The 25,359-nt window shown below is 40.2% G+C and overlaps 26 non-coding genes across 26 annotated transcripts; all 26 read right to left on the bottom strand.

The window, feature by feature from the left end:
- Nucleotides 1-10,757: 10,757 nt before the first annotated feature.
- Nucleotides 10,758-10,830, bottom strand: trnam-cau (transfer RNA methionine (anticodon CAU)). Its single transcript has one exon. It is a non-coding gene; the product is annotated as a tRNA-Met (tRNA).
- Nucleotides 10,831-10,936: 106 nt separating this feature from the next.
- trnam-cau (transfer RNA methionine (anticodon CAU)) lies at nucleotides 10,937-11,009 on the bottom strand. Its single transcript has one exon. It is a non-coding gene; the product is annotated as a tRNA-Met (tRNA).
- Nucleotides 11,010-11,115: 106 nt separating this feature from the next.
- Nucleotides 11,116-11,188, bottom strand: trnam-cau (transfer RNA methionine (anticodon CAU)). Its single transcript has one exon. It is a non-coding gene; the product is annotated as a tRNA-Met (tRNA).
- A 106-nt stretch (nucleotides 11,189-11,294) lies between these two features.
- On the bottom strand, nucleotides 11,295-11,367 carry trnam-cau (transfer RNA methionine (anticodon CAU)). Its single transcript has one exon. It is a non-coding gene; the product is annotated as a tRNA-Met (tRNA).
- A 105-nt stretch (nucleotides 11,368-11,472) lies between these two features.
- On the bottom strand, nucleotides 11,473-11,545 carry trnam-cau (transfer RNA methionine (anticodon CAU)). Its single transcript has one exon. It is a non-coding gene; the product is annotated as a tRNA-Met (tRNA).
- A 107-nt stretch (nucleotides 11,546-11,652) lies between these two features.
- On the bottom strand, nucleotides 11,653-11,725 carry trnam-cau (transfer RNA methionine (anticodon CAU)). The gene has a single exon. It is a non-coding gene; the product is annotated as a tRNA-Met (tRNA).
- A 460-nt stretch (nucleotides 11,726-12,185) lies between these two features.
- Nucleotides 12,186-12,258, bottom strand: trnam-cau (transfer RNA methionine (anticodon CAU)). Its single transcript has one exon. It is a non-coding gene; the product is annotated as a tRNA-Met (tRNA).
- A 106-nt stretch (nucleotides 12,259-12,364) lies between these two features.
- Nucleotides 12,365-12,437, bottom strand: trnam-cau (transfer RNA methionine (anticodon CAU)). The gene has a single exon. It is a non-coding gene; the product is annotated as a tRNA-Met (tRNA).
- Nucleotides 12,438-12,542: 105 nt separating this feature from the next.
- On the bottom strand, nucleotides 12,543-12,615 carry trnam-cau (transfer RNA methionine (anticodon CAU)). The gene has a single exon. It is a non-coding gene; the product is annotated as a tRNA-Met (tRNA).
- A 106-nt stretch (nucleotides 12,616-12,721) lies between these two features.
- Nucleotides 12,722-12,794, bottom strand: trnam-cau (transfer RNA methionine (anticodon CAU)). Its single transcript has one exon. It is a non-coding gene; the product is annotated as a tRNA-Met (tRNA).
- A 106-nt stretch (nucleotides 12,795-12,900) lies between these two features.
- On the bottom strand, nucleotides 12,901-12,973 carry trnam-cau (transfer RNA methionine (anticodon CAU)). Its single transcript has one exon. It is a non-coding gene; the product is annotated as a tRNA-Met (tRNA).
- A 106-nt stretch (nucleotides 12,974-13,079) lies between these two features.
- Nucleotides 13,080-13,152, bottom strand: trnam-cau (transfer RNA methionine (anticodon CAU)). Its single transcript has one exon. It is a non-coding gene; the product is annotated as a tRNA-Met (tRNA).
- A 105-nt stretch (nucleotides 13,153-13,257) lies between these two features.
- Nucleotides 13,258-13,330, bottom strand: trnam-cau (transfer RNA methionine (anticodon CAU)). Its single transcript has one exon. It is a non-coding gene; the product is annotated as a tRNA-Met (tRNA).
- Nucleotides 13,331-13,437: 107 nt separating this feature from the next.
- On the bottom strand, nucleotides 13,438-13,510 carry trnam-cau (transfer RNA methionine (anticodon CAU)). Its single transcript has one exon. It is a non-coding gene; the product is annotated as a tRNA-Met (tRNA).
- Nucleotides 13,511-13,615: 105 nt separating this feature from the next.
- On the bottom strand, nucleotides 13,616-13,688 carry trnam-cau (transfer RNA methionine (anticodon CAU)). The gene has a single exon. It is a non-coding gene; the product is annotated as a tRNA-Met (tRNA).
- Nucleotides 13,689-13,857: 169 nt separating this feature from the next.
- trnam-cau (transfer RNA methionine (anticodon CAU)) lies at nucleotides 13,858-13,930 on the bottom strand. Its single transcript has one exon. It is a non-coding gene; the product is annotated as a tRNA-Met (tRNA).
- A 106-nt stretch (nucleotides 13,931-14,036) lies between these two features.
- On the bottom strand, nucleotides 14,037-14,109 carry trnam-cau (transfer RNA methionine (anticodon CAU)). Its single transcript has one exon. It is a non-coding gene; the product is annotated as a tRNA-Met (tRNA).
- A 106-nt stretch (nucleotides 14,110-14,215) lies between these two features.
- trnam-cau (transfer RNA methionine (anticodon CAU)) lies at nucleotides 14,216-14,288 on the bottom strand. The gene has a single exon. It is a non-coding gene; the product is annotated as a tRNA-Met (tRNA).
- Nucleotides 14,289-14,394: 106 nt separating this feature from the next.
- trnam-cau (transfer RNA methionine (anticodon CAU)) lies at nucleotides 14,395-14,467 on the bottom strand. The gene has a single exon. It is a non-coding gene; the product is annotated as a tRNA-Met (tRNA).
- Nucleotides 14,468-14,573: 106 nt separating this feature from the next.
- Nucleotides 14,574-14,646, bottom strand: trnam-cau (transfer RNA methionine (anticodon CAU)). Its single transcript has one exon. It is a non-coding gene; the product is annotated as a tRNA-Met (tRNA).
- Nucleotides 14,647-14,752: 106 nt separating this feature from the next.
- trnam-cau (transfer RNA methionine (anticodon CAU)) lies at nucleotides 14,753-14,825 on the bottom strand. Its single transcript has one exon. It is a non-coding gene; the product is annotated as a tRNA-Met (tRNA).
- Nucleotides 14,826-14,931: 106 nt separating this feature from the next.
- trnam-cau (transfer RNA methionine (anticodon CAU)) lies at nucleotides 14,932-15,004 on the bottom strand. Its single transcript has one exon. It is a non-coding gene; the product is annotated as a tRNA-Met (tRNA).
- A 107-nt stretch (nucleotides 15,005-15,111) lies between these two features.
- trnam-cau (transfer RNA methionine (anticodon CAU)) lies at nucleotides 15,112-15,184 on the bottom strand. The gene has a single exon. It is a non-coding gene; the product is annotated as a tRNA-Met (tRNA).
- A 106-nt stretch (nucleotides 15,185-15,290) lies between these two features.
- Nucleotides 15,291-15,363, bottom strand: trnam-cau (transfer RNA methionine (anticodon CAU)). The gene has a single exon. It is a non-coding gene; the product is annotated as a tRNA-Met (tRNA).
- A 106-nt stretch (nucleotides 15,364-15,469) lies between these two features.
- Nucleotides 15,470-15,542, bottom strand: trnam-cau (transfer RNA methionine (anticodon CAU)). The gene has a single exon. It is a non-coding gene; the product is annotated as a tRNA-Met (tRNA).
- Nucleotides 15,543-15,648: 106 nt separating this feature from the next.
- Nucleotides 15,649-15,721, bottom strand: trnam-cau (transfer RNA methionine (anticodon CAU)). Its single transcript has one exon. It is a non-coding gene; the product is annotated as a tRNA-Met (tRNA).
- Between the last annotated feature and the right edge of the window lie 9,638 nt (nucleotides 15,722-25,359).

Below are 25,359 nucleotides of genomic sequence, written 5' to 3'. Positions count from 1 at the left end.
TTAGGGCGGTCTTGAAATTCCTGTTATTGAACTTGACGAGTTGACTTGCCCGGTAAGGGTCCTCGCCGGGGAAGACCAGGACATGTTAGAAAAACGATATCTCTCAACTGGCCCGGGAACGCCTCCGGATCCACCGGATCTGGTCTGGTTTTCCCTGCTTTGCCTGCTGCTCCCGCAACCTGACCTCAGCTCAGTGAAATAATTGAATTGATTGATGAAGAGAGAACAATATTTTAAACTACTAGTGCAGCAAATTAACTGATTAACACGGTTCCTAAGACTTGAAATTGTGTCTTAGTACGAGTTGAACCCTTGAAATCAATCAACTTCTGCACAATATCCATTGATGTACACCCGTACAGCCTCCTGCAAGACTTGTTGCCATCTTGTCCACATCACCTCTTTCCAGCCAGGAAGTTGTGTTCTAATTGCAAGAACCTCCGGAACACTCATGGATTGTGAAACTCACAGACCTCTCCAGGCAGGGTTTTCACAGCTGCATAAAATGACGGGAGAACTGTGTCATCATTGGTAGTACCTATGCAGAGACAGATATAGACTAATAACTGTGCCAGGTTTTGTGGTCACAGGAAATCTTTAATGAGCACCTCTCATGAAGTGTTTGGTGAGTGTTGATCCACCATAGTCCTGAAAGTCCAGACTGAATAGGTAAGTTCCACGCGCACACGGTAGGATTTACGGCAAAAAGCTGTACTATAACAGAAAAAAGTATATGACATTATTCCACCAAATGGTCATAAAGTGCTTGAAGTAGGCACCAGAGACGTTTGCTCTCTTGTTGAGAAATTTGCCCTTTGCTTATTAGAGGATAATTGCTCTCAGACTCAGAGCAACTGCACTAATTGTTTCACATATTTTTATATTAGTGTCACCCACCCTCAGTCACTTGGAGAGCTGAGTCACTAAGCATTGACCCCCCCGCCCCATTGAAAGCATCACTGGCTGCCGGCCAGGTTTCATTAAACAACCTTTAATGTGCCCTAATGGTAAAGATTGCATAATATCACTAGCGGTTCTGCATTTAATTAGAGTTATCAAAGTGAGATAACATGTTCAGGTCAAAATAAAGGTTATATTTATTAGTATGTCTTACTCCCCCATGTTTCCAACTTGAATTGCACAGCATTTCTGTATCGCTTTTGTCTGGGATACAGGACACAGTGACCCAACAAGGTGCTGAGTCATCATTACACAATCAATCTTGTCGGTCTCTCCATGTCATGCAAGACTTTGTGCTTGTTGACGAGCAAAAACTGAAAAACATAGCACTGACACTTTTTAGGCACATCTGTGCCAGTGCATAGCAAACATCTTTTCACCAAGATGCAGTTGTAAAAATAACGTCCTTACAAAGAACAATCGAATGATTACTGGTCCTCTTAAACCTGATAATGATGCTGTGCAGTTGTACATGACTACAAATTACCACCACAAAAAAATAGTCATAAATTTATCTTCATGTACCGATCAAATGCCTTATCTTTGAGTGGCTGTCCATGAGTTAGTAACAAATATATATAAGACAGCGCAAGTAGAATTTCAAGAAGACAAGCAATATGGACAGCATTGCAAAGTTTGAAATTGTATTTAAAAAAAGTGCATTGCTGCTAATTATGATTGTCAAATAAGCTCAATATAACAGACAACAGATGAAAAAAAACGCTGGCATGACCTTTTCCAGATTGAGTTTGTTGTTGTGGGACGTGATATAAAAGTTGATGGGTTTTGATTTACAGGTAATCATCCTCCTGACAAACTCTATAACTATAAATAATACGACAAAGTTTTGACTTCATTCATTAATTTATTCAATTTCTGCCACTTATCCTCACAAGGGTCCCAGGGGCATGCTGGAGCCTATCCCAGCTGTCTTCGAGCGAGAGGCGGGGTACACCCTGGACTGGTGGCCAGCCAATCACAGGGCACATATAGACAAACAACCATTCACACTCAAATTCATACCTATGGACAATTTGGAGTGGCCAATTAACCTAGCATGTTTTTGGAATGTGGGAGGAAACCGGACTACCCGGAGAAAACCCACGCATAAACAGCAAATTCCACACAAAGATGGCCGAGGGTGGAATTGAACCCTGATCTGGGCGCTAACCACTCATCCGCCGTGCAGCCCCTCAATTAGAAAACTGAATTATATTATATACTCCACTATGTCACTGGTTGCATTTATGTATTTATTCTCAATTCAACTAATTGAATTGTTTAACAATTAAGCTCAAACATCCAATGAAATACAGCCGGGTTTTTCAAAACGTGAGGCAGGAATTCACGAGAAGCACAGCAGCTTGAGAAAAATCAAAACAAACCTTTTAACACCTCAGTTACATGAAAGGCAAAATCAAGAAAATGTAGTTCCAGAGTCGATTACTGTGTGAAGAAAAGCAAAATATGCTGCACAATTTGGAGTGGCTAATTAACCTAGCATGTTTTTGGAATGTGGGAGGAAAACGGAGTACCCGGAGAAAAACCCACGCATGCACGGGGAGAACATGCAAACTCCACACAAAAATGGTGGAATCAAACATGGCTTTCCCAGCATCCAACCCCCAAAATTTCTGGTTTATTCCCCACCCACTTCAAGTACAGTCAAGGATATGGATCAATTCTCGTCGAGTCAGCACAAGGCAGATGAGCGTCCTCTACAGGTGTGATACTCGCTCCCCCAAACGGGATCAAATGTCCACCACGTCAAGTGGATGAAGCAAAGCATGATTTGCAAGGGGGCAGATGTCACTGGACCTCAGATTTCAGCTTAATTATAAGGTCTGCAAAACAGGTTTTCTATGGAGTAACTATGAAATTATTGATTTATAACCAAGGAATTCACTTACGTGGTCTGGAACCAAATAAACAAGGAAATTACTTTACTATCTTATTGTAAGAACACTGTCCAAAAACCTTGCTTTATGTCTCAGCAGTGTCCTCTCTATTTGATGTTAGTTTGCCAAGTCATTTCCAGCAACCACCTACCTGCTCTTTTTCAGACCCCCTCTTCTGTTTTCTTGCTCGATATTGTCACTTGTGATGTTTACAAGCACTGCATCAGTGCTTTCCTGGTCAGTCTTCAGATTGCTTGAATAGTTTTGCCTTCCACTCCCCACTGCTACCTGCCTGCATTGAGAGTGACAGGAACCCAGAAAAAATAGCTCATGTACGACTGTTTTTACTTGGGTCAGCAATTCAGAGTTGAGTGTAAAAAAAAACAACAAAAAAAACCATTCCATTTGTTATTAAAGTTAAAGTTAAGATACACATATATGTGCTTATTTCACCAAAATAAGTTTGAAACCACCACCAATATTTTGCATGTGATGTCACATTGACAGAAACAGCCTTGGACACAAAGCAAAGAAAAGAAAGACATATTCATAACAATAACACAATAACAACATTCACCGTTCTGATGAGTATATCATAAAAATGGCCACAACAGGTATGTTGTTTTAGTATATGTAAAGAATCATAGACTGCAAGATACAAGACAAATAACCAATAATTGTTTTCTCTCACTTTGGCATGACAACCAATATTATTAAATTCACAAATGTGTGATGAATAATTTCCATTCTGTTTTGTTCTTCTATTAGCATCAGCATCAGAGAGTCGGAGAAGAAGTGAAGCGATAGACCACTGGTCCACTGGAGGTTATTGAAGCAGTGATGAAAAATACATACATAATATTTACATATTAGTGAGAGGAACCGTTACTGGAAAAGCACTTTTACCGCAGTAATACTACTTTCTCTCTGAACTTTCACCGAGAAAGTGTTACCTCGTTTAGACCTGCACTTCCTGTTTCATCATACTTAAATCACAAAGGACTCCTGTCAAGTAACCCAGATCAACTACAGTCAATAAGAGACAAAGCCTTGTCTGGTGGAGGGTTTCCTTCTTCCTTCCCATTTCTTTGTCCTGGAATGTTCTTTAATCTCTGTCAGGCTCGGCGGAGCTCAATTTACTGCAGGGCACTGGTCTGTTGAATAAGCATTGAGTTCCTAAAAGAACAACTTGATCATTGATTACTCTTTACTAAAACTTCAGCCTATTGTTGTATACTGCTTACTTTCATTTTCGAGCAATACAGTAGATCACTCCTGGAGTTAACTACTGTTTAAACACCTTTTAACTGTTTATGTTTTTATACAGCCGAGTGGTTAGCTGTGGCTACACAGCCAAGAGACCTGGGTTCGATTCCCCACTCAGGTTTGCATGTTCTCCCTGTGTGTGCATAGGTTTTCTCCAGGTACTACGGTGTCCTGAATGTGAGTGTGAATGGTTGTTTGTCTATATGTGCCCTGTGATTGGCTGGCGACCAGTCCAGGGTGGACCCCGCCTCTCGCCCAAAGACAGCTGGGATAGGCTCCAGCACCCCCCGCGACCCTCGTGAGGAAAAAGCGGTAGAAAATGAATGAATGAATGAATGAATGTTTTCATACGACCGCACAATGGTCGAGTGGTTAGCCGTGGCTACACAGCCAAGAGACCTGGGTTCGATTCCCCGCTCAGGTTTGCATGTTCTCCCTGTGTGTGCGTAGGTTTTCTCCAGGTACTACGGTTTCCTTCCAAATTCCAAAAACATGCTAGGTTAATTAGCGACTCCAAATTGTCCATAGGTATGAATGTGAGTGTGAATGGTTGTTTGCCTATATGTGCCCTGTGATTGGCTGGCCACCATTTTAGGGTCGACTCTGCCTCTCGCCCAAAGACAGCTGGGATAGGCTCCAGCACCCCCCGCGACCCTCGTGAGAAAGTGGTAGAAAATGAATGAATGAATGAATGTTTTTATACGACCGCACAATGGTCGAGTGGTTAGCTGTGGCCCCACAGCCAGGAGACCTGGGTTCGATTCCCCGCTCAGGTTTGCATGTTCTCCCTGTGTGTGCGTAGGTTTTCTCCAGGTACTACGGTTTCCTTCCAAATTCCAAAAACATGCTAGGTTAATTAGCGACTCCAAATTGTCCATAGGTATGAATGTGAGTGTGAATGGTTGTTTGTCCATATGTACCCTGTGATTGGCTGGTGTACCCGGCCTTTCGCTGGAAGACAGCTGGGATAGGCTCCAGCATCCTGCGACCCAATTGAGGATAAGTGGTATAGTAAATGGATGGATGGATGTTGTTATGCTTCACTGATAATGCGCCTTCGTCAAACATTGACCATGTCCACCAATTGACCCCAAACTGTCGCGGCTCCGTCACGGCCACCGGAAGCATTCAGCAAGATTGAAATCCCTTTTGTAGGCTCACACCTGCTTTGTGCGGTGAAGCTGTTTGGTGTCTGACTTTTAAAAAATTTGACGACCGCAACCGGAACAGATTCAGTGTGAGCCCGGGGTGAGCCTCAAAACTTGCAGCATGGTGAACACAAGTTGTGTTATTGTAAGTCGGCAAAGAGTGTTGATTATGTTGACGTGGCTTAGAGAAATGCTGGCACAACCCAGCGGCCTGGACCATAAAGGAATCTTTTTTTCACCATGAAATTACACCAGGTGAGTTTCTCGAAGTGACCTTGCACATGTGTACATTTTGTACCCTTGAATATGTTTGGACGCCTCACTGCTATTCAACTTTGCATTTTGTTGAATTTGTCTGGTTTGAGTTTCTAGTTGAATCTTTGTGCACTATAAAAAAATAATAATAACGCTGCAAATGGTCAGCTTACATTATTTCCTCCAATTCATTCTACTGTATATTTGCGATACCAATAACAGGTAATAATTATAGCTGAAATAACACTCCCTCTCTCTCTTCTATTACTTCTACTAAGCTCACTGTGACGGAAGAGCAAAAGGCATAATGTAATGAGAAAAAGGGAAAATTAATAACTAATAACACAAAAGCTATGCCTTTAAATATTTACAAAATAAAAAAAATATTTTCAAAAATATCATAGTCACATCTAGGCAACTTTTTGTAGTGAGGTGATAGAGGGTGAGGATTTGAAAGGCATTTGTTTAGCTAGAATTTTTGCACGTTTCCAACTTGTGTCTTGTCAAAATTGATTGACAGGAATATTGACAGGAAATTGACAGGAAAAGAAAAGCTGCCGCTAATACTGTAAATGGGAATGACCATTTGTCCTCAAATTTAATTGCTTCATATTTAAAGAATTAGTAGATTAGACAATTAAAAAAAACAACAAATTTAACAAACCTCAACCAATTGAAACAATACTTTTTAAATAGTGTAAAAGTAAAGTAATAATAGTTTTGCTTCTTAATTTTCAGAATCTTGGGAATTGATCTAAACAGGCATGCTGTCATTGAGCAACAATAAAAAAAAAGAAAGACGTGAATCAAGGACAATCATCGCAATTCCCAGATAATATGATAGATGATATGATATTAAATACGCCGTCAGATGACATCCGTGCAATTTCACTGGACACCTAAACAGAAGCCATGATTGCATTTATTGTATTAGGTATTCTCAAATGTTATGGTGGCACCATTTTTCAACTGATTAGAACACAATAAAAACTATATATGTTGCACCTTCACGACTGGTGTGTTATTACTTTTCTCAGTCACTCCCAGAATAGGAATATTCACTTAGAGATCATGGAAATAATAGCGCTCTAAGTCAGATGAGCCAGACAGTAGAGCAGTGAAGGTGCCGTGGCTGAATGTATTTCCCTCCTTTAAAAAGACGGGCAATGGAGGTCAGTTTGTGTGCGGTTCATCTGATATGGGAAGGGTGTGTGTTCTGTCATTGAGTGGCCACGAGGGAGCAGCTTCAACTCTGACAGATGACAAGCTGGGCGAGAGGACAACCGGGAAACTCTCAATTTGGAAAGTTTTAAGAGGCCAACATCAAGGACTGGACAAAGACGATGCACATCTGTTTAACCAGGAGAGCAAATTCTGCACGTAATTCCACTGGGTTTACATTGTGATGATGTTGCTTTAAAATGTGCTTCTGTTTGGAAATAGCGAAATCTTTGCCTAAAACGACATTTAATTATGATGTAAAACAGTCATACAATTATTTTTAGGAAATTAGGTTATTGGTTACCAGCTTGGATTCCATCTGTTCATTATCATCATCATTCATTCATTCATTCATTTTCTACCGCTTTTTCCTCACGGGGGGTGCTGGAGCCTATCCCACACCCTGGACTGGTCGCCAGCCAATCACGGGGCACATATAGGCAAACAACCATTCACACTCACATATGGACAATTTGGAGTCGCCAATTAACCCAGCATGTTTTTGGAATGTGGGAGGAAACCGGAGTACCCGGAGAAAACCCACGCATGCACGGGGAGAACATGCAAACTCCACACAGAGATGGCCGAGGGTGGGATTGAACTCTGGTCTCCTAGCTGTGAGGCCTGCGTGTTAACCACTTCTTCATCTTCATCTTGATATTCAAAATCATTCATTCATTCAGCACAGCGTAAAAATATATCTAATTCAACTTTAGGGTTAGGGTTAGGGTTACCATTTAAAAAAAATGGCCAGGGCTGGAATTGAACACTGGTCTCCTAGCTGTGAGGTCTGTGCTAACCACTCCACCGCCGTGCCACCTATCATCATCACCATTAGTGGTAAATACCTAATAGATTTTGTAGTTGAAATTATTATTATTATTAAACATATTTATGGCTTCAACCTGGATTGTGAACAAACACAATTGATGAGAGAATTTTTTTTTTACAAAAGTCACTTTTATTGCAAATGTTGATCCAAAATTGGAGGAGCATGCCAAAATTAGACATTTTTAGGAATGTAACAACTACTCACGGAAGAAGGATTAACATTTTTAATTACTTGCATTTCCTTTACCATTCGCCGGTGGTCCCAGAATATGACTGCAAAAAGCAAATATTTACTGTACTTTAAAAAGGACGTGCATATACTGAAACAAACACACATTCATCCACAAAAACAATGTTGTTCAACCCTCCTCATTCGGATTCTCCTTGCCATTACTGCGTCTGTGGGATCTCTCCGTGCCACTGTGTTTGTCCAAACAGAGCAGTGATAATTAAATTCTGTCAAGTGATTTGTCTGCACACGAACACACACCTACCACACATATACAGACATTGTGTTGGACATTCTTCACCTGCTTTGTAGTTGTGTAAGGCTTGAATGAGGTGAAGAGGGGACTCAAACATTGATTGACTCCTCTAGTCTGTCTGGTTTCACTCCACTGACTATCACCAACTCCTCATAAGAAAGTGTCGGAGGTTGCTAAATCTATTTGAAGCTTGGGCTTCAGCAGACTGGGCCACAATAAACAGAGGTAACTCGACACAAGAGCTTACAAAAACAAAAACAAAATGGCATGCCAACTCCACAAAGAGATGTTCCGATAGTGAGTGGAACCTGGATCTAGCAATATTACTTACATATATATTGCCTATACGTATATGTAACGTACAGATACAACCCAATGAGACAAAAAGACTGTATGACTGACAAAGGGGCTCACAAAATGGTTTGTGCCGTTGTTCTATGGAACAAATGTGGCAAGGTGCTGAAACAACAACATTGAGGCCCGTAAAATTAACTCATTTTCATTTATTGTGTGATTATTTGTTATTGTCAGACTTGCAACTTGCAACCTTGCAACTGACTGACTTCAGAGCTTTTGGCACCAAGTCTGCACTAGCGTACCTGTGACTCTGAACAGGCTACACAGTGAATGATTTAATAAATAAATCAATAAAAACATTTCTCAGTGTGTCATTCCATCTCTTTCAAGTTTTTAAAGATCTTTGAATATTCTGTAGTCAAGGGAGAAAACAGTTTTTTAGAAAACCTACAGACTTTTTGATATGAATATTCATTTTTCCGTTATAATATTATGAAATATTGACTTGTATACTCAATTAGATTAAATACTTAAATTTCCGAGTCAAGCAGACCCCAAAAGGTTCCCCTGAAAAACACATTACCACTGCATTATTTATGGTGATAGAAAAACAATGGGATTAAAGAGAGATCATTTCCATCACAGAGCTCAAAGGGATGTAAAGTGCAGTGCAGCTCGAGCTCGGCAGGTAACTCCACGGTGACAACCCCATGACGATTCTGAACTGATTATGAATGCCTCTGCTTTGAATGACAATCATATTATGTATTACACCGTGGCAAGAGAGGCATATCAGACTCTTGATAACATTATTGATGTTTTGATACTTGCTCATAAGATCTCATTGTTAAAAATGCAAACTACACCATATAATACACCTGTTAATAACAGTATTATGTTTGTTAATGCCGGTATACATTGTTCATATATTGTATTAGAATGTACGTCTACATAGCCTGCTAAATACACTTGCAAGATTGACATTTGCAATAAAAAAATGAAATTATTTGATTAGATTCAACTCAAAAATCTTTGCTCGTCAATTTCCATTGTTCACAAGCCATGTAATGCATAAGGCTAAAAACAACCAATTACTTAAAAATGTCATCCAATACTACTAAGAGAGGAGAAATATGATCTCAGGGAAGAAGTACATTTGAAACACTTCTATGCTAGGACTACGTTAAAAAGCCATAGCATTTCAGTATGTGGAATCAAACTATGGAATGGATTGAGTAAGGAAATCAAACAATGCACAACGATGAGCCAATTCAAGAAACAATACAAGCAGTTGATGTTTGCTAAATACAAGGATGAAGAGTCTTGAACCAGTCATGATGTGCTATATATATCACTATATTGACACTTACTATGGTACCCATTATGGCATTGGATGCTCATATCGCCCAGTACTTTGGTACAAGGTACATTATTAAAAAAAACAAAAAAAAACTTAAACTGTATTATGGAAAGCAGGAAGTGAACAAATGTAACAGTTACTGATTGTAAAAGTGCCAGATGGAGGGGTAGGATTTAATGAGCTTTGCTTCTTCCTACTCCTTTTGGACATGTGGAACTGTGAACTGATTATGGGATGCACTCTATTGTAATCTGATGCATGTTCAAATGAAATAAAACCATTACCATGTAAGGTGGCCTTGTTGTTAGCATGTTGACCGCAGGAGATCCGGATTTGTATCTTCATTGGAACATCTCTATGTGGAGTTTACATGTTTCCCCATGTTTGCATATGTTTGCATATGTCCGGCTTCCTCCTACATTCCAAAAAATATGTGCGTTTGGTTGTTTTTCTATATGTGTCCAAAGTCAGCTAGGCTAGGTACCGGTTTACCCATGGCCCTACTGAGAAGAATGGATGGACAGATCCATTAACAATGATGCAGTGTGAATTACAGGGGCTACGTGTTGATATCATAGAAGCCCCCATTCTGGGTGGAGCACACTGTTAACACTGCAGACATTCCCAGAGGACACTGTATGCATGCACAAGAAATTGGCAAACTGAGAACAAATGTATGTATAACATATAGGAAAGAAGGATTTAAATCCATGCTTTGTTATGATTTTTCACCCTCTTGCAGGTGCAACCCAGCACTATCGATGTGTGAACAGAAGATCTCCATGAATTATGGAAAAAGTAGTCCAAACCACCTGTTCTGCTTATTTTTTCTTAGCTAACAAAGTTTGCCAATTAATAATCCATATACTTATACTGTACTGTTTTGTTTTAAATTAAAAAAAAAAGCTTTTGTGAGAACGTAACCATGTTCTTAAGGAAAACAATATGTGACATGACCTCTGGATGGATTGTGTTGTATAGACGCGTATCCAATGTCAGTTATACAATAAGGAAAGACGTTTGCTTCTAAAATGCTTGCCTCGTGTGAGGTTTGAACTCACGACCTTCAGATTATGAGACTGACGCGCTGCCAACTGCGCCAACGAGGCCTGTAGACGACAGTTAAAAATTTTTGACCGGTTCAAGTCAATTTTAATAACTGAATGTTTGACATACCAGTAAGTCTACGCTTGAGCTTGGTGATTCTACAACTCCTGTCCCGTGTGAGGTTTGAACTCACGACCTTCAGATTATGAGACTGACGCGCTGCCAACTGCGCCAACGAGGCCTGCAAATGACAGATAAAATTTTTTAACCGGTTCAAGTCGATTTTAACAACTCAAGGTTTGAAAAACCAGGAAGTCTACTTTTGAGCTTTATGACTCTAAAACTCCTGCCCCGTGTGAGGTTTGAACTCACAACCTTCAGATTATGAGACTGACGCGCTGCCAACTGCGCCAACGAGGCCTGTAGATGACAGTTAAAAATTTTTAACCGGTTCAAGTCGATTTTAACAACTCAAGGTTTGAAAAACCAGGAAGTCTACGCTTGAGCTTGGTGATTCTACAACTCCTGCCCCGTGTGAGGTTTGAACTCACGACCTTCAGATTATGAGACTGACGCGCTGCCAACTGCGCCAACGAGGCCTGTAAAGACAGTTTAAAATTTTTAACCGGTTCAAGTCAATTTTAATAACTGAAGGTTTGACATACCAGTAAGTCTACTCTTGAGCTTTATGACTCTAAAACTCCTGCCCCGTGTGAGGTTCGAACTCACGACCTTCAGATTATGAGACTGACGCGCTGCCAACTGCGCCAACGAGGCCTGTACACCACAGTTAAAAATTTTTAACCGGTTCAAGTCAATTTTGACAACTCAAGGTTTGAAAAAGACAGGAAGTCTACTCTTGAGCTTGGTGATTCTAAAACTCCTGCCCCGTGTGAGGTTTGAACTCACGACCTTCAGATTATGAGACTGACGCGCTGCCAACTGCGCCAACTAGGCCTGTAGACGACAGTTAAAAATTTTTAACCGGTTCAAGTCAATTTTAACAACTCAAGGTTTGGAAAACCAGGAAGTCTACTTTTGAGCTTTATGACTAAAACTCCTGCCTCGTGTGAGGTTCAAACTCGCGACCTTCAGATTATGAGACTGACGCGCTGCCAACTGCGCCAACTAGGCCTGTAGACGACAGTTAAAAATTTTTAACCGGTTCAAGTCAATTTTAACAACTCAAGGTTTGGAAAACCAGGAAGTCTACTTTTGAGCTTTATGACTAAAACTCCTGCCTCGTGTGAGGTTCAAACTCGCGACCTTCAGATTATGAGACTGACGCGCTGCCAACTGCGCCAAAGAGGCCTGTAGACGACAGTTAAAAATTTTTAACCGGTTCAAGTCAATTTTAATAACTGAAGGTTTGACATACCAGTAAGTCTACTCTTGAGCTTTATGACTCTAAAACTCCTGCCCCGTGTGAGGTTTGAACTCACGACCTTCAGATTATGAGACTGACGCGCTGCCAACTGCGCCAACGAGGCCTGTAGATGACAGTTAAAAATTGTTAACCGGTTCAAGTCAATTTTGACAACTCAAGGTTTGACATACCAGTATGTCTACGCTTGAGCTTGGTGATTCTACAACTCCTGCCCCGTGTGAGGTTTGAACTCACGACCTTCAGATTATGAGACTGACGCGCTGCCAACTGCGCCAACGAGGCCTGTAGACGACAGTTAAAAAATTTTAACCGGTCCAAGTCAATTTTGACAACTCAAGGTTTGAAAACCAGGAAGTCTGCTCTTGAGCTTGGTGATTCTAAAACTCCTGCCCCGTGTGAGGTTCGAACTCACGACCTTCAGATTATGAGACTGACGCGCTGCCAACTGCGCCAACGAGGCCTGTAGACGACAGTTAAAAATTTTTGACCGGTTCAAGTCAATTTTAATAACTGAATGTTTGACATACCAGTAAGTCTACGCTTGAGCTTGGTGATTCTACAACTCCTGCCCCGTGTGAGGTTTGAACTCACGACCTTCAGATTATGAGACCGACGCGCTGCCAACTGCGCCAACGAGGCCTGTAAATGACAGATAAAATTTTTTAACCGGTTCAAGTCGATTTTAACAACTCAAGGTTTGAAAAACCAGGAAGTCTACTTTTGAGCTTTATGACTCTAAAACTCCTGCCCCGTGTGAGGTTTGAACTCACAACCTTCAGATTATGAGACTGACGCGCTGCCAACTGCGCCAACGAGGCCTGTAGATGACAGTTAAAAATTTTTAACCGGTTCAAGTCGATTTTAACAACTCAAGGTTTGAAAAACCAGGAAGTCTACGCTTGAGCTTGGTGATTCTACAACTCCTGCCCCGTGTGAGGTTTGAACTCACGACCTTCAGATTATGAGACTGACGCGCTGCCAACTGCGCCAACGAGGCCTGTAAAGACAGTTTAAAATTTTTAACCGGTTCAAGTCAATTTTAATAACTGAAGGTTTGACATACCAGTAAGTCTACTCTTGAGCTTTATGACTCTAAAACTCCTGCCCCGTGTGAGGTTCGAACTCACGACCTTCAGATTATGAGACTGACGCGCTGCCAACTGCGCCAACGAGGCCTGTAGACCACAGTTAAAAATTTTTAACCGGTTCAAGTCAATTTTGACAACTCAAGGTTTGAAAAAGACAGGAAGTCTACTCTTGAGCTTGGTGATTCTAAAACTCCTGCCCCGTGTGAGGTTCGAACTCACGACCTTCAGATTATGAGACTGACGCGCTGCCAACTGCGCCAACGAGGCCTGGAGACGACTGTTAAAAAATTTTAACCGGTCCAAGTCAATTTTGACAACTCAAGGTTTGAAAACCAGGAAGTCTGCTCTTGAGCTTGGTGATTCTAAAACTCCTGCCCCGTGTGAGGTTCGAACTCACGACCTTCAGATTATGAGACTGACGCGCTGCCAACTGCGCCAACGAGGCCTGTAGACGACAGTTAAAAAATTTTGACCGGTTCAAGTCGATTTTAACAACTCAAGGTTTGAAAAACCAGGAAGTCTACTTTTGAGCTTTATGACTCTAAAACTCCTGCCCCGTGTGAGGTTTGACATACCAGTAAGTCTACGCTTGAGCTTGGTGATTCTACAACTCCTGCCCCGTGTGAGGTTTGAACTCACGACCTTCAGATTATGAGACTGACGCGCTGCCAACTGCGCCAACGAGGCCTGTAAATGACAGTTAAAATTTTTTAACCGGTTCAAGTCGATTTTAACAACTCAAGGTTTGAAAAACCAGGAAGTCTACTTTTGAGCTTTATGACTCTAAAACTCCTGCCCCGTGTGAGGTTCGAACTCACGACCTTCAGATTATGAGACTGACGCGCTGCCAACTGCGCCAACGAGGACTGTAGACGACAGTTAAAAAAATTTAACCGGTTCAAGTCAATTTTAATAACTGAAGGTTTGACACACCAGTAAGTCTACTCTTGAGCTTTATGACTCTAAAATTCCTGCCCCGTGTGAGGTTTGAACTCACGACCTTCAGATTATGAGACTGACGCGCTGCCAACTGCGCCAACGAGGCCTGGAGATGACAGTTAAAAAATTTTAACCGGTTCAAGTCAATTTTAATAACTGAAGGTTTGACATAACAGTAAGTCTACTCTTGAGCTTTATGACTCTAAAACTCCTGCCCCGTGTGAGGTTCGAACTCACGACCTTCAGATTATGAGACTGACGCGCTGCCAACTGCGCCAACGAGGCCTGTAGACGACAGTTAAAAAAATGTAACCGGTTCAAGTCAATTTTAATAACTGAAGGTTTGACATACCAGTATGTCTACGCTTGAGCTTGGTGATTCTACAACTCCTGCCCCGTGTGAGGTTTGAACTCACGACCTTCAGATTATGAGACTGACGCGCTGCCAACTGCGCCAACGAGGCCTGTAGATGACAGTTAAAAATTTTTAACCGGTTCAAGTCGATTTTAACAACTGAAGGTTTGAAAAACCAGGAAGTCTACGCTTGAGCTTGGTGATTCTACAACTCCTGCCCCGTGTGAGGTTTGAACTCACGACCTTCAGATTATGAGACTGACGTGCTGCCAACTGCGCCAACGAGGCCTGTAGACGACAGTTTAAAATTTTTAACCGGTTCAAGTCAATTTTAATAACTGAAGGTTTGACATACCAGTAAGTCTACTCTTGAGCTTTATGACTCTAAAACTCCTGCCCCGTGTGAGGTTCGAACTCACGACCTTCAGATTATGAGACTGACGCGCTGCCAACTGCGCCAACGAGGCCTGTAGACCACAGTTAAAATTTTTTAACCGGTTCAAGTCAATTTTGACAACTCAAGGTTTGAAAAAGACAGGAAGTCTACTCTTGAGCTTGGTGATTCTAAAACTCCTGCCCCGTGTGAGGTTTGAACTCACGACCTTCAGATTATGAGACTGACGCGCTGCCAACTGCGCCAACGAGGCCTGTAGACGACAGTTTAAAATTTTTAACCGGTTCAAGTCAATTTTAATAACTGAAGGTTTGACATACCAGTAAGTCTACTCTTGAGCTTTATGACTCTAAAACTCCTGCCCCGTGTGAGGTTCGAACTCACGACCTTCAGATTATGAGACTGACGCGCTGCCAACTGCGCCAACGAGGCCTGTAGACCACAGTTAAAAATTTTTAACCGGTTCAAGTCAATTTTGACAACTCAAGGTTTGAAAAAACAGGAAGTCTACGCTTGAGCTTGGTGATTCTAAAACTCCTGCCCCGTGTGAGGTTCGAACTCACGACCTTCAGATTATGAGACTGACACGCTGCCAACTGCGCCAACGAGGCCTGTAGACGACAGTTAAAAAATTTTAACCGGTTCAAGTCAATTTTGACAACTCAAGGTTTGAAAAAACAGGAAGTCTACTCTTGAGCTTGGTGATTCTAAAACTCCTGCCCCGTGTGAGGTTCGAACTCACGACCTTCAGATTATGAGACTGACGCGCTGCCAACTGCGCCAACAAGGCTGGCAGACACGAGCTAAAAACTTTTAAACCGGGTCAAGTTAATTTTAACAACCAGAAAACCATGCACACTATCTTTTACAAGAACAAGAACAGACTAGATATAATCGACAATGATTATTTCAAGGAGCCATATTTGTAACTGACTGTGTGTATGTGTTTCATATAGAAATGCATTCAATGTTTTATCTGTTTGGGAAAATATCCAAATGTTCCCACTTAAAATGTTTCCAACAGTATGAAGTGGTATTTCGACTTAATAGAGCCCCACACAAAGACAAAAGCCTCCTCTTCAGATCAATTCAATTGGCCCGATATAGTTCTGGTTTTTATTGCTGACTTTGAAACCTTTTTGAATATTTACAACACAGTCCATTTGTTCTTTGTGTACACAATTGGACATACAGTATAAATGGTATCTATTGTACATAATGGTGGTGTCACCTCACACACAATGGAGTGTTATAGTGCACGGAATGAGGGATGACCGAAAACCATTGTTCACGAGAGCAGAGAGCTGACTGAGTCTTTTGCAGAAAAAGCTCCTCTTCTGTTTCATAGTGTTATGGAGAGGATTACAGGGATTGTCCATGATGGGAACCAGTTTGCTTCGTGATCTCTTGTCTCTCACTGACTCAAACAACTTCAGCTTCAGCCCCGTGGGGTTCTCGTACTGAGTTTATTAATCATGCGTCCAAGAGACTAATGCTGCTTTTCTACCAGGAAAACAGCAGCAAAGTAAATAACACTACGACTGACAAACATGCATGTTTTGAGGATGTGGATGGAAGCTGGATTACCCAGATAAAAGCCACGCAAGCATGGGGACGGCATGCAAACCCCACACAGAGATTGAACCCAGTTTTCTTGACTGTGAGGCAGATGCACAAAAAAGCGTTGTTATGTGTTCTTATAGTGTGTGATGTAGTCAGAGATGACCAACAAGACAAAAGTCCGACCCGTTACGGCAACCAGAGACCTGACATAGTACTTGTTCTGACCTGTGAGAGACAGCCACCAGGAGGGTTGGCGTCATCTCGATTCAAAACTGAATCGTCCCATATTTAGAGAGAAAGTATGCCTCCCTTATTTAGTTGAAAAGGGTGTACTTTGTCCCTCATTACTGTGAGAATCAAAAACAATGTATAAAACGTCAGTGGAATTAATGAACGACATGGTTCTTAATATGACATTTCACAGTAAAGTTCTTCTCAGCCCTTTCCTGCTCCGTCACCGTAAAATAGTGGGTCACAGCAGTCGCAGTCTCAGTAGGGAAGCCCGCAATCCCTGGTCTTCGGCCACCTCTTCCAGTTCCACCGGGAGGACATCAAGGCATTCCCAGTCATAATCACTCCAGCGTGTCCGAGGTCAGCCCCAGGGAGGCATCCAGGAGGAAACCGCCTAGATGCCCGAGCCACCTCAGTTGGCTCTTCTCAATGTAAAGGCGCAATGGCTCTTTTCTGAGCCCTTCCTGGACCCTCGCCATTGGTCACCCACGCGGCAAAAAAAAAAAAAAAACTTGGCTAACTTACATTATCTGCTTACTAACGATACAATAAAATTAATAAGTGGCAGAATAATACGTGACATGACACCTACATATCTACATACCAGTGGGCTGAAATAAATTAAACTATGTATTTTTACACCTGAACATATTTTTTTTGTCTTCATAATTGAATTAAAGTAATTGGAATTTTGTCCATCATTCACAATTGTTAAGTGAAAAATGAACACATATTTTTCCCCCATTTCTGTGCATTCTACTAACAAAAAAACAAGTTAGTATGAGCAAGCTAACAATGCATGCCATGGAACTTACCTATTTTGATGCTAAAGCCCTAACACAGAAAGCTAAAAATCATAAAACGCCAACAGTGTTCCATTTACATAACTGAGAGTGGATACTAGCTCTCAATTTTACTATGAAGACTGAACAAGATGTTTGTTTGCTGTCGGCATTTTTCTACCTGAGGACTGGAGCACAAGTCTTGTGCTGGAAGATACGGCCATCCCAGTGGTGCTGTTTTTGATGGAAGTAGCATAAGTTTGAGAAATGCTTCATGATATGCATGTTTTATAGCTGGACTAGATGTTTCACACAGCTCAGCTGACAATAATAGAACAACAATAATAGAACAAACATCGATATATACTGTACATTAAAAAAACGACTTCTTTGAGTCTCAAATTTTATGTTGCGAAAGCTTGTATTTTAGTACAGAGGCCAGCCGGCATATTCCAACAAGCTCTGGATTCTGACACATCTAAAGTAGTTTTTTTCTGTTCCTTCCTTTTCCTTAGTATTTAATGCTTTATCAGTCTTCCTTAATTGCAAAGACACAGCAATGCCAGACAAACTGACACATGTGGAGAAAGCCCACTCCGGTGATCGATCAATCAAAGGGGACACAAGTAGGATGAATTTGGTTTCCAAACAAAGAGTCCATGTGTTCCAACTTTATAAAGAGTTGGAGGCAATTACATGAAGGTGTTTACGTGCATTTTAAAAAGCTGCTTTCAATCAATGTAATGCAGTAGGTTCTCTTTATTGACGTTAATTCCCAAAGAACGGTTGCGCCTACTTTTCTGAATGGCTTCATTTCCATTCGAGAGGGAAATTTCCTGTTTAATCAATGTTAGTTTCTTGAAGTATTTGAAATGTTTTAGTCAACATCAGATCATTGGGGTCACCACAGGTACCCAAGTGAGAATGATGCTGTCAAGGTCAAGTATTAGTTATTTTATGAAGTTTCAGCCTGCCCCCTGGTACTCCTTTCAGTACTGTGAGAGGTAGAAATGAGACATAACTATTTTGTCACTCCCTAAATTCTGCAGTGACTTGAAACATTTGAATATTTGGGGCCTTTAAGAGTGACTGCCTGACATTTGTGAATGTCTTTCTACTTTGATGCAATGAAATAAAGAAAAGATGAAGAGATGTTGACCTTATAAAAGTAACAGTTAATAATAACTTTATATGCACATTCCTAGTCAGTACAATAACTATTATTTCACTGTAGTTGTGAGTTTTAAGATTAATAAAGCCCTCTGAAATTAATGAAAAATCTCACATTTAAAGAAATCACTCTGTGAATTGACCTACACTGCACTATGGATTGAATCATTTACATACCTTCTTATCAAATTTGTATTTTTTTAATTTTCCCTGCAGGAAACCCAGCATAGACCAGCTACTAGTTTTTGAACTGGTATGCTGGTCTCACCAGAATAACAAAGTATGCTGGTCTGTGATGGTCATCGGTTCAAGATCCAAGCTTCCTGAATGTCACTGACAGCCTTAAACTTATACTACAATGTTATATTTTGTTAAATGTCAAATCATAGCTGCAGCCACCGATCTTGTGATTTGTCTCTTTTTCTCATAAATCTAAAAGCTGTGTGCCGCAAAACAATGTGCTGATACAGTATAACTGCTCTATCCGCGTAATCAAATTGCAAATGACTGATGTGCTGTCGGTAGCTGGTGATATTGTTAGCATGCGGGAGCGTTTCCTCCTAAATAAATAAATTAGAGACCGTTCAGCTCGCTAGCTTGTTAGCTTGGTAACTTGCTAGCAATGTGTTGTAAACAATGAATAATAGGGGTGTAAAGACTATAAGCGTGTTATTTCATGACTACAGGGATCTAATAATGTTAAAAATAGCATTTAGAATGCATGAACACATTTTGTACGCTCTGTGAAAATAATAAATTTATTAATGTTGAATCCCATATCGCGGAAATTCATTTATCATGGAAAGATCCTTGGAACCTTGGTTAGCGTATGGGACGGTTAGCATGTTTTGAGGTTAACGTCAAAAATTTAGCCCCAAATTTTTGAGTACATTTTCAAGCTAGCGTAAAATATGGCGTGCATCATGTCATGTTGTTAATACACTGTGTGTGTCCATCTGTGTTCTTTATGTATTGTTATCACAAAACATGATTGTTAGAATCCTAATAGATGGCCACTACATGGAAACAGGAACCTGAAATTAGCTGTTAGCCACTGTCTGATGTCATCAGCAGTTAACACAAAAGTAATTTTATAGTTTTGTAATTATAGTTGTATATGCATAAAACAATTCTAAATGTATATAAATAAGAAATGAAAAGGATAAATCAATATTAAAGGTTACTTTCACCTTCACTGAAGACGTGACTGTTCCCAAAGATACAACATGGCAGCAAGAGCAGCATGATCACCACCTTTGTGTTGTGTCATGGGTTATTTATTGAATTCTAAAGTGCTTCTCACCTTCTTTATCAAATGCTGGCACCTGCAACTTTCTTTGACTCCATTTTGGGTTACTGAGCTGAGAAACATTATTGAATTCAATAAATAACTCAAGGAAAAAGATGAAGATTATTGAACTCGCTGCCATATCGTGTCTTTGGGAACAGTCAGATCAAGAAGTACCTCTTCAATTACGGACCTCACTGTAAATATTCATTGATATCTTTCATTCATCATTTATAGTAGATGCATTTCAAAGTATACTATAAAAAAAATACCTGTTTTAACATTGTGTCTTTCTGGAATGGATTCATTGGATTTACATTACTTCTTTTGAGAAAATTTGATTTGGTTATCATCCATTTCAGTTAGAGTCGGACCTTCTGGAAAGAATAAATGACAATAACCAAGGTTCCGCCGTAAGTCACCTGCGATTGACTGTCTGCCAATCAAGAGTTTACTCTGCTTGATGTGTACTGGCAGTCGCCAGAATGAGATTAAAGTGAAATAGAATCACACCGTACAAAACAAGAAAAGTACCAGTAAAAGCAGTACAAATATAGATTAAAAAACATAAAACGAAAATGAATGCCCAAGTGGGGATGAGGAGACAGGAAGGATAGACTGTGGCTGCAGGAAAAAGAAAGTTGCTGTCGAATGTGTTTAATTTTTGAAGTAAAAAATGAAAGTATAAAGTAAAAAAAAAAGCAGATGAGTCCATATGAGTGGGAAGTGAGTGTGGTAAGCTCGTAACATTGTCAGGAAGAGAAAGTAGTGCTTTTAAATTGCCTTTCTTAGGACAGATTAGAGTTGTATAGTGGGAGGATTGAGGTGTTCAGACGGTCTTTGTAATGGCAGCTGTACATGTCCTTGTGTAGAGTGAGACCACTTTCTGTGTGGAAGCATTCAAGTTGGCGTCCTTTGGAGGACGAACCAGAGTGCAGTATTGGTGAAGAATACGGTTCTGCTTTTAACGGAGCGAGCCTGTCATGAAGAAGATAGAAATTCCTGTTGTTTTATGTGACCGGTTCATCGAGGGTAGAGAGACAGTCTGTGCTGGGGAGGTTGCCAATGACAGTGGAGCGAGGGTCTGGGTTAATGTCCTTGATGTAGCAAATATTACTGCAATATTAGTACCTGCATCAGGAGAACATATAAACTGCGCATAGAGAAGCTTATACAGAGATTCAAACCCTTGTTCTCCTTACTGAGGCCAACATGCTAACATGCTAAAATGTTAAAAATAGCATTTAGAATGTATAAACACATTTTCTATTCTCTATGAAAATAGTCAGTTTATTAATGTTGAATCCCATATCGCATAAATTCATTTATCATGGAAAGGTCCTTGGAACCTTGGTTAGAGTATGGGACGGTTAGCATGTTTTGAGGTTAACGTTGAAAATTGACCCCCAAATTTTCGCCTTGGTTTGAGTACATTTTCCAATTAGGGTAAAATATGGCGTGCATCTTGTCGTGTTGTTAATACACTGTGTGTGTCCATCTGTGTTCTTTATGTATTTTATGTATACAGCAGCTAGAAGACCAGGGTTCAATTCCACCCTCGGTGTGGAGTTTGTATGTTGCATGTTCTCCCCATGCATGCGTGGGTTTTCTCACATTCCAAAAACATGCTAGGTTAATTGGCAACTCCAAATTGTCCATAGGTATGAATGTGAGTGTGAATGGTTGTTTGTCTGATTGATTGGCTTTTTTTGACGTTTGAGGTTAACGTAAAAAATTTAGCCCCAAATTTTTGAGTACATTTTTCAGCTAGCGTAAAATATGGCGTGCATCTTGTCATGTGTGTGTCCATCTGTGTTCTTTATGTATTGTTATCACAAAACATGATTGTTAGAATCCTAATAAATGGCCACTACATGGAAACAGGAACCTGAAATTAGCTGTTAACCACTGTCTATGATGTCATCAGCAGTTAACTTGAAAAAATGTTAACACAAAAGTCATTTTGTAATTATAGATTTACATGCTAACCACTCATCTACCCTGAGCAAGACCGAGCAAAACATGTAAGTACAAATATTATTCCTGAGTTCTTCCTGACAGGCTGGTCACACAAAGCTTTTCCCATCTTAAAAAGTCTGATGGTGTTTTGTGTCCTCGCCACAAAGGTCTTAACAGCTAATCAATCTCAGTGCAGCTTGTGCCGCCACTCCATTAACATGCATTCACAAGTGCTATTGAGAACCAGTGCACTTACAGTCTGCAGCACATCATTAGTTACTGCTGACATTTAATTACACTGGAAGGGAAGAAAATAATGTATGAAGAGTAACACAATTTCTGTGTGAGAATCATTCATTTTTCACCCTCGGTCAGTATCCCCCTTTTTTGATTATTATTGGCTTTTTTATTCTGCTGTCATAATTTGTTGATGCTGGCTGCTAGACCTTTGGAGGAGTGTCCAAGTGTCTACGTTCTCACTTTATTTGCTGGTAAATAATATGTGCAGGGTGTTAGGGGACAGCAATAACTGTTGACTGTCAATGATGATTTTTTTCCTGGCCCATAGCATCCAATGTAATTGCAATATACGTGTCAAGGTTCTGTTTCTGTTGCTCTGCTGCCGTCTTTCTGCATTTTGTTGCAGCGCACTGCCTTGCCATGCACAACGATGAGTGAATTCAAGAAACAATACAAGCAGTTGATGTTTGCTAAATACAAGGATGAAGAGTCTTGAACCAGTCATGATGTGCTATATATATCACTATATTGACACTTACTATGGTACCCATTATGTCATTGGATGGTCATATCACCTCGTACTTCGGTATGTGACAAAAAATTAAAAAATTCAAAAAAATTCAAAAAAATTCAAAAAAATTCAAAAAAATTCAAAAAAATTCAAAAAATTTCAAAAAAATTCAAAAGAAATCAAAACATTTCCAAAAAAAAAAAATCAAACAAAATTCAAAAAAATTCAAAAAAGTTATGGAAAGCAGGAAGTGAACAAATGTAACAGTTAATGATTGTAAAAGTACCAGATGGAGGGGTAGGATTTAATAAGCTTTGCTTCTTCCTACTCCTTTTGGACATGTGGAACTGGGAACTGATTATGGGATGCACTCAATTGTAATCTGATGCATGTTCAAATTAAATTAAACCATTACCATTGCCTGAACGGGCGGAGCAACCTTCACACACCTGCCTCACCTGTGGTATTTAAGCCATGCGCCTGGATGTCTTTGACGCCAGATCGTTGTTCCATGCACATCAGTTTCATTCGCTGCCTTACCTGTGTAGCTTCATCTCGTGTTTTATGTATTGCTGGTCATTCTGTTCTTTAGTCCTGTTGTATTTTTTCTACTCTACCTATTGTGTAGTCTTTTTTCTTGATTGTCGTTCAGCAGCGCCTTTTGTTATTACTTTGTGTCTTTTCGCTCTGCTTGTATTTTTTCTGTAGTGTTTTTTGTTCTGCATTTTATGTTGTATTTTCACCCCATGCTGGAACACTTTTTGTATTAAACACATATTTTTTAATTGTGGTGTCTTTCCCTGCATTGGGATATTGGGATAACCCTAACCTTGATCTTATTTAAACAGTTCATGCCTATACTAGTTTCACAGTTTCCTGGCAACACACTCCCATCAATTAATTAATTGTTTAATTTTGGTCTGTAAACTAGGGATGAACGAGATACTCGTTATTTATCCATTACGGCGCATCTGGTCAGGATGCCTACTGCACACCTCCTGGTGAAATATTCATGGTTTGTCCCACAAGTAGCATTCCTCGGGGAAGACCCAGAACAAGTTGGAGAGACTCTGTCTCTCAGCTGGCCTGAGAATGCCCCAGGATTGACTAGCAGGATCTGTACAACGCAGCCAAAGAGAGGCAAGCCTGTGCATCTCGTCTTAGGCTGCTGACCCCTTGACCTGACTTTGAAAAAACGGAACAGTTAGTGAATAATGTGATTACAGGATTAAAAGCAAAACTGTGGCCGAGATGTGTATAAAGACCTGATTTCAGTATGTAGTCTGATTGGGAGCTATAATGACAAATTGAATTCATTCAAATGGAACCAGATGAGTCCATAGACCAGTTCGATGTTTTTTTTTCTTTAAGTTGTATCTCAATTTTCTGACCATCTGGTTCATCAAAACAATCAGATTCATATACATGAGGATGCACATACGCGCACATCCACCTAGGTGACATACACTTTTCGGTCAATAGTCACAGCTTTTGGAATGTTTTGTGCAGATTTCTGCATGTTTCCCCAGAAGTGAATTTGTGTATTGAACATAATGATATAAGATATAAAAAAAAAATACAAAAACACATTACAAACTGAATTCATTGCAGCACTTTGCAAATCAAATCGCACATTCAGAGCATTGATGCAAGCATTCGGGTTTACAAGCCTTAAAATGATCAAAAACTTAATGGTCCCGCAGACGAACATAAAACTGGAGTTTGAAGCACGTTTAAGTTCACCTTGTCTTGACTTGCCTGACTGTGTCCCTTGCAGCGCTGGAAATGTGACGATATTTTTCAAACTTAGAAAAATAAAGACGTCTACAACAACAATGTCCATGTTTCTGCATGGTTTCCCACCAACGTTAAAACCACTCGATTCACTTTATCATGCTGCTGTTAAAGTAATTACTGGTGATAAGTTTATGACCCACCGCTGTCAATTGTACCAGAATGTCGGCTGGACTTCCTTGGCTCCGAGAAGAAAGCAACACTTTTTACTGTTTATTTATAAGGCCTTTCTTCATATTCTTCTTGCTTATTAAACAAACTTGCTTAGTTTTAAGCTATTCAGTCACTCCACGTGTGCTCATAATCTCTTAATATCCGCTTACCATCCCACGTTCGGACTGAGGTTGGAAAGATTGCTTTTGAGATTTTTGCACCTTTCAAGTGGAATAATCAGTTATCACAGCTCCAGTTTGATGATTTGATTCCTTGTAATCATTTCAAGTATTTTCATTATGGACTACATTCACTCTGAATGTACGTACATGTACCTTTTGGGGTTTTTTATGTTTGCTTTGATGATGTGTTAAATGATGAATAAATGTTTGTAAGAAAAATGCTCTTAACTGAATAAAATAAGGTTGACTAAGTGATAAACAAAAGTCTTATAGCACTTCATTGTATTGTGGTGATGATTATTGTAACCAAACGGAGCGCCAGACCAACACCACCCATGTGCTTATTATAGTCCACCATATTTGAATTCTCTTCATGATCTCTCTGCTTTCTAAGGTGTAAGAATCAGAAAATGCCTTCTACTTACTGGACAATCTGATGAGAATACTGATGAAACTTCTGATGAAAGATGAGTCTAATATTTTTTTTGGTATATTTCATGTCTATAAAGCCCATGAAACCATAATTCAGCTTTTGAAAAATGGCTGGGATTGACT

Source organism: Doryrhamphus excisus, linkage group LG8 (assembly GCF_037039965.1).
Source record: "Doryrhamphus excisus strain RoL-2023G ecotype Guam linkage group LG8, RoL_Dexc_Guam_v1.1, whole genome shotgun sequence".
NCBI lineage: Eukaryota > Metazoa > Chordata > Actinopteri > Syngnathiformes > Syngnathidae > Doryrhamphus > Doryrhamphus excisus.
This window is presented reverse-complemented; position numbering and strand designations above follow the sequence as displayed.